Source organism: Cupressus sempervirens, chromosome 4 (assembly GCF_028749045.1).
Source record: "Cupressus sempervirens isolate cs-2001-9-10 chromosome 4, ASM2874904v1, whole genome shotgun sequence".
NCBI lineage: Eukaryota > Viridiplantae > Streptophyta > Pinopsida > Cupressales > Cupressaceae > Cupressus > Cupressus sempervirens.
Window position 1 is genome coordinate 332,431,875 of NC_143121.1, and position 7,951 is coordinate 332,439,825.

Here is a 7,951-nt window from a genome sequence, read left to right on the forward strand (position 1 = left end):
CCAAATATAGCTTTTACAAACTATTCTGCTAGGTTTAGTATCTTAGTTTTGCATTCTGAGGATTTGTGCCCATGTTTCTTGCATTTGTGACCTTTTCTTTCAAATTTAGGTTTTTCTTTGCACTCATTAGCTTTATGGCCATGTTGATTGCAGTTGTAGCATTTTCCATTGAATTTTGCTTTCACATTGCTCCAACATATGTTTGATGTATGTCCAATCTTACCATAGTGGCTACAAGTAGGTTTTTTATTCTTTTGAGCTCCTTGCTTAGATGATTCACCTTCTTTAGTACATCGAATTCCTTCTTTACCCTTTTCTCTAAAATGAGTTTTTTCATTTAGTTGATTTATGTTTGCTTGAGATTTCATCATCCTCTCATTGGTTTTCCTTTTAGTATTTAAATCATTCAACAACCTTTCATCTTTTGATCTTAGATTCATGTTTTCTTCATTTGCATTGATGAGTTGATTAATGATGTCTACTTGCTAAAGGGATAAATGTTGAATCTCATTATTCTTTACTTCAATTTCTTCTTTTATCTTGTTTTTCTCTTCCATAACTTCACATAGTCTTACTAACTGAATTTCTTGCTCTCTTCTTATTTTTTTTAATTCCTCTTGAAGTGAACCATTCTTTTCTAAGGTTCTTTGATTGCTTCATTGGATTCATTTGGATTGTTTGCTGAATGGATGTCTTCAATTATTTCTTCAATGAAGAGATGGTCATTCATTTGGATTATAAGATTGTTTTGTTCTTCTTTTTAGAGATTGAGAGAGTTGCTCCTTTTCTTTGTTGAGTTGTGCAATAGCCATGTCAATTCTATATACCTCCATAGCCTTTGATCTTTTTTGAAGCTGTTAAAATTTTCTCTAAGAACCACAAAAGCTCTAATACGAATTGTTGGAAATATATATGTGATAGGCTAAGCTATTGAGAGGGGAGGGGTGAATTGGTAACTAATAAAATTTAACTCTTGCTTTACCAATTAAAAATTCATGTGTATTCTGATCTAATTGCATGCATTTTGACACACAATTTTGGTGGTCCAAAAACCTTCCAAATAAAAAGTAAAATTGAGGTGGGGATGATACCCACAAGCTTTAGTACTGCAATATAAAATTGGCTTGTTAAGGCTTACAATGATAACTTCTAATGATCTACCCTATTAGGAGCTATAATGACTACTAGGTGCACCTTAGAAAAGGATTTACAAACATACAATAAAGTATGTACTCGGTAAAGAGATTTACAAAAGACTGTTAAGTCTACTTTATGAAAGCATTTAACTGATACACTTATTAGGATGAAATAGTGAATTATCTCTAACTTACAACTTGGTTTGCTAAATGAGATACATATGAGTGTAATGATCACCTTAATATGATAAATAAATATTTACTACTCCTTATATTGCTTGTAGCCTTGTACTTCTTTCTTGTTCTCTTCTCTTCTTGTTATTTTAATTTTTTCACACACTACATTCAATGTGATACAATACATTATATATATATATACCAATCCAAATTTACAAATTACAAAGTCAACTACAATACAAGTTTACACAAAATACACAAAGTTGGCCCAAACTGTATGAACTTAGGTTCTAAAGACTAGCTTTGTGAGGTTCTCATACTCAGCATCCACATTCAATGCTCAACATCATCATGCATTCAATAGACATAAAAGCTCAATCCATACTAATCACTTTCCAAGTAGTCTGAACTTTGTTTGCACTAGTGACTTGGTGAATACTATGAAACTCAACATATAAATTGAATCACGTGATTCATATTGCATGACTCAGTAAATGCTATCACTATGAGTTTGGTATAAATTGAATCATTTGGTTAACACTAAGTTCCTTGATCAACACTAGATTCACATTTTTGTAACTGCGAATGTGGTAAGCACTACATAACTCGATTTACAGTGAAAAACATGGTAAACCTTCTGAAGCTTGGTTTATACTGCTGATCACCATTATAGTAGAAACTGCTTAGCACAAATTGAATACTATCTTTTGGATTTGGTAGCAACTGTAGAACTCGTTATAGACTAAAATGCTTGGTTAACTCTGTTAACTATACAACATGCTTGGTAGATATAACTTATAATCTAAATAAGTGTGTGTCACTAATAACAAACATGACTGTAATGTCAACAAAGATAACCCTAACCCCAATTGAATACTAAACCATATTGAGCCCTAACCTATACATTCAATTATATTTAAGATCTTAATTAAAACCTAGGTTTGATTCTATATCTAGTCCTATAGAAATCCAATTCTATATATAATCGTAACCCTAACACAAGATAAAAATAAACCATAACCCAAAATTTAATTGAATTATAATCCTAATGTTAAAAGAAAAATCCTATTTGGACCTAACTATAGAAACTAAACTAAAAAGAAAAACTAAGTAAACCTTGTCCCTAAACCAAATAGAACTCAAATCCTACTCAAAACCATTAACCATTTTTAATATTGAACTAAACAACCACAATCACAACCCTACATTACATTAGACCTATTTTAGAAGTCAAAAAAAATATCGCCCATAAAATTAAATATATAATAAAAGTACAAATTTATATTATAAAATTAGTGTATTAATATAATGTCCACAAGTCTGAAGAAAACAATATTTCACAATCAAAGTTTTTGAAATGATAGTAGTGAAGATATACATGTATGTAGGAAATAAAATAATAATATGTCACATAGTATTATTAAAGCCACCACCTACATCAAGATTTTATTTCTGTATTTCTATTATAAAATTTGCACCTCCAAATGGATTTTCATTTGCAATATTTTAAAAAGATTTATGCTATAAGGTTTACACATTTGTAATGATAAATAAAATGCAATTTTTTACTTTACACAAAAATCTAATGATAAAGAAAATGCAATTTTCCATTATATGTGTCAGCCTAAGTATGAGTTTTAGAAAGATAAAATAATAAAACTAGGTGCACAACTCATATAGATCAAAAATGACATAAACAATTTCTTTCAAAAATAGTTTTTCTATCATTAAATTTATCCCTTTCTAATTGAATTTTCATCTCCAAATTTCAAGCTAGATTTCCACTACAAATCTTACACATTTGTGAAGATAAAAAAATTCCTTTTTCCATTATATACTTAAGCTTAATTAGGTAGCATATAGATCAAAAAAGGTTGTTGAGAAAGTTGTTACTCGTTAATTATAGAAGAATGCATCTATTAAAGAGTATTATTTCCCTCAACATTTTTATTATAAAAAAGAACTATTGTAGTTATAGACATTGTATCATTAAAGTATGAAATTTAATTTATTATATGAATATGGAGTGTGAATGTTTCAAAGAAGTGTGGCTTTGCTAAATCAATGGCTTGAGAACTCTACATTACGAACTTCTTGAAAACACTTTTGTCAATTTTAAACAAATTCAACTACAAATTTTAAAGAAAATTTAGAAATTTAAATAGATCATGCATTCATATTGTTGGAACTAGAAATGAGATGAATGAAATTATTACAAGCATACCAGACGGAAGCTGTGTTTAGTATACATGAATAAAGGAATTAGCATAGTATTTGAATTTGATAATTCATACAAAGAACTATGTTATAGCTAGCTAGAGAGTGCATAGATACAAATATCTAACTATAGAATGACATTAAAACATATCCTCAATCTTTTAAACTATTGTTTAGTTAACTTGTGTAACTTGATTGCACTCCAAATAAAGGTATTGCAAACTTTGTTCTTTTATATGATACAATAATGAAATTTATATGTGCCATGATTCCATAATAGTTTCAATGGTGAATATCAATGATTGTCTTACATAATTTCTTACAATGTGATGAAAATTTCAGAAGATTTTTTAGTAAAGGTAATTTATTTAAAAGGTTGAAACAAATTAGTTTTTTAAATTTTTTTTTATCAAATCTTGTTTACTTTTGTCTTGGAAACAATGTAATGAGAGTCACACTTCTACAATCCAATATTAACTTCTTATTTTTAAATATTTGTTTATAAATAAAGAGAAGAGAAATAATATAATTTGATAATTAAAAAAGTAATATTATATAAACTAAACATTTAATAAGATTCTTAATTACAAAGATACAAACATTATAGTATAAGATATATTATATTCAATAAGAATAAAAACTATATATCTCTTGTATGAGATTTTTCTTTCTATGAAGAATTAATTTAATTATGTATGAAAATGTTTAATATGTTACAAATTTTTCATATCAACACATATTTTGCACTCAAAACTTAATCATTGAAGCTTTTAATCAATCACAATATACTCATCAATATATGTAGTAAAGTTGAACATGATTCACCTACTGAGGATAGACAATACCTATCCACAATAATACATTAGAACAACACCATTGCTTATACTAGCCAAGAAGTAGAGAAGGAAACAATATTTTGGCTTAGGATGTAGACGTGGAAAAACTTGCATTATTTTCCAAATTTGTTGCATTGCTTTCATTATTAATGAAGGGAGAGATATCTATTGATAATTGAAATGTTTGGGGGGTACCAAGAAATGAACCACTGATTGTATTTAACCTATCAACCACCTAAATCATATCAGGTTGCTCTTGAGGTGAACTCCTTGAACAAAACAACCCAATTTGTATAAACTGAGTAAAGCATTCCATTATCATTGATGTCTCTAATTCATGAGCATCTTCCAAAAGAAAAGCATCGACCACATCTGCAATTCTATTAGGAAAATGCATTTCTATCCATTTTTGTAAATTGATTCCTTCATTGAACATATCATCAATTGGTCTATTCCTTGTCAACAATTCTAAACCAAAATTCCATAACTATCTACATCTCCTTTTGTAGTAAGATTTCCTTCCAGTCCATACTCTAGAATAACAAATAACAAATAATAATTTACTTCTTCATTTTTGAAGTATTAGATGGATAATTAGATAAAAAAAATATATATTTATAAAATACATGGAGAAATAGTGAGAAATGTGTACCTGGTGCAATGTAACCAACTAATCCTTTAGGTGCATTTGTAGAGGACAAAGCATCCACATGATTTCCAAAAATAAGATTGGAAATGCCAAAATCTGATATACATGAGGTCATATCATCTCCTAATAGGACATTGCTAGGCTTGAGGTCACAATGGATTACTTGAACAAAGCAATAGTGGTGAAGGTATGCCATTCCTTCAGCTATTTTCAATGCTCTCTGAATTTGACCATTCATATTTAATCTGCATCTACAGCCTTGAAGAGGATACAACCATCTCTCTAAACTTCTATTTGACATGAATGGTAGAATTAAGGCCTTAAAATCAAGGTTGGAGCCTGTAGAAATGATTTTAATTACATTTCGGTGTCAAACTCTCTTTAATGCATTGCATTCTTTGGTAAAACTTTCATCAGCATGTTCATCTTGCAAGTTGAGTACTTTAACTACAATATGTCTATCATTCTTTAGAACCCCTTTATAAACAGACCCAAAACTGCCAGTTCCTATAAGGTTTTCATTATTGAACCCACTAGTTGCCTCTACAAGTTCTTTATATGAAATTTGTGGAGGCCATACATTAAGAGCAGGGATATTGGAACCTTTGCATAATTTAAATGAAAATGCAACTATTAGACAAGACATCATCAAAACTGAAATGCCTACTAGAATGGGAATAATCACCTTTTTGGAGACCAATGCTTGTTTCTGACTTGAAATAGAGCATGGTGGTAAGTTTATCCATCCACCACAGAGGCCAAGATTTCCCATGATTTCAGAGGCATCAAGTGTTGCAAACACACCTCCTTTTGGGACCTCTCCAATCAACCTATTTAAAGATAGATTGAGATGTTGGAGCATTTTCATATTTTTGAAGGCCAATGGTATCACACCTGACAAATTATTGCAAGAAAGATCCATGTACTTCAGATTTTGCAAACTTGATAGTGATGAAGGGATTGGCCCCTCAAACGCATTTGAAGAAAGATTTATAAATTCTAATCCCTTGCAACTAGCCAGCACGCTCGGAATGCCACCAGAGAAATTGTTTTGGGAAACATCTATAGCTAAAACCATAACCATTTTGCTCATTTCCACGATGGAACCTTGCAAAAAAAATTGTTGGAAACATTGAAATAAAACTGGAGATTCTGAAGACCTGCAACTACAGAAGGTATATTACCTACTAATTTGTTGTGTGCGAAGTCCAGTGTTTCCAAAGTCTGACATCTCCCTAAACTAGCAGGTATCTTGCCTAATAGCTGATTGTGATCAGGATAGACATCTATCAACTGTGGAAGGTTGCCAAGACTGTCTGGAATATTCCCTGAAAGCATGTTCTTACTGAGATCCAGCAGTCCAAGACTCTTTGAGTGGCCAAAACTTTTTGGAATTCTTCCCACTAAATTGTTTCGGCGTAGATACAATCTTTCCAAGTTTGGAAGTCTACTAAGTGCAAATAGAATGGTTCCATTTAATTGATTTTCTTCTAATGACATTGTTGCCAAGTTTGCGAGGTTGCCCATCTCATCTGGTATGCTTCCCCTAATTTCATTATTACCCAATGTAAAAGTAGAGAGTGAATTGGATAGGCGACCTACTGAAGTGGGCAGGATGGCAGTGAAATTATTATATTCCAAATTAAGAGATTCCAAGCTGGAGCAATTAGTTAATACTGTTATAACAGACAAGCCACTGCTTCCACTTACTAACTGATTTCCCCCCAATCCTAAGTCTCTCAGCAGCTGCATTTTCCCAACTTCAAGGGGAACTGTGCCACTCAGCTGGTTCATTGCCAAGGAAAGTATTTGCAGCTGAGTCCAATCATCCACTGAGCTGGGTATTTCTCCACTATGTTGGTTTTCTGTCATAAACACTAGTTGCAACTCGGACAGCATTCCAAACTCCCATGGAATTGGGCCTTTCAATTGGTTCCCAATTAACCCCAGAGTTTGGAGACGAGTACAATTTGAAAGGGCGACGGGGATCGATGCTGTCAAGTTGTTCATGGCAAGATTAAGCCGGATTAGCTGAGTAAGCTTACCCAATTCAGCAGGAATGCTACCTTGGAGTCTATTATCAGCAAAGGCCAGGACAGTTAGAAAGGACATGTTTCCTAGGAAAGCGGGAATGGTACCTGTCAATCTGTTTACTCCTAATACCATGTACTCTAAATTTGAAAGAAGACTAAGCTCAGAGGGAATGCTTCCACTTAAATTGTTACGAGACAACCGAAGCCTTCTCAGCCGAAACAGCCTCCCAAGCTGATGAGGAATGTTGCCATGGAGGCTATTATTTCTAAGATCAAGTACTCTGAGGAATGAAAGGTTTCCCAGAAAGGGAGAGATTGGGCCAGCTAATTCCATACCAGTGAGATTGAGGGAAACCACGCGCTGTCTGCGAGAAGAGCAGGTGATGCCAGTCCAGTTGCAGAGGGTGTGTGTGGGACACCAGTCGAGGAGGGAATTGTATGGATCGAAAGATATGGCAGATTTGAGAGCCAGGAGAGATTGTTGGTCAGAATAATTAGACGGCTTTGCCATGCGAGAAGGCAGCGCAGAGAGGGAGAAAACGAGTAGCAGAGGGAGCAGCATTATCATCATCTTCATTCTTAGCTGAAATGAAAATGGTTGGTATGATAGTTGGCTTCACTTATAAAATGGTCAGATGAAGTTCTCATATAAATAATGCTGAGCGCGTGGGTACCGCTTGCAACTTAACCTCACCTTTGACAAGAGCGAAAACTTCGCTCAAAGCAAAAATTTCGCTCGTAATGTAATTGGAAGTTGGCCAGCGCAAAGTTTGCCAAGGCTTTAATTTCGCCCTGGCCAGTGGGTAAGTTTTGGACTTGCAAGGTATGGGAACATGGTTTCTTAGATTGGAAGTATTATATAGTAGCAAATAGTTATAGATGACTTTTTTTTCAAAGACTACT

The 7,951-nt window shown here is 32.8% G+C and overlaps 1 pseudogene across 1 annotated transcript; it reads right to left on the reverse strand.

Annotated features, from left to right (window-relative positions):
- Positions 1 to 4,409: 4,409 nt before the first annotated feature.
- Positions 4,410 to 7,656, reverse strand: LOC149561382 (uncharacterized; annotated as a pseudogene). Its single transcript, XR_016363429.1, has 2 exons — positions 5,019 to 7,656; positions 4,410 to 4,899 (listed from the first exon to the last, which is right to left on the reverse strand). The product of XR_016363429.1 is annotated as an uncharacterized LOC149561382 (transcript).
- Positions 7,657 to 7,951: the final 295 nt, after the last annotated feature.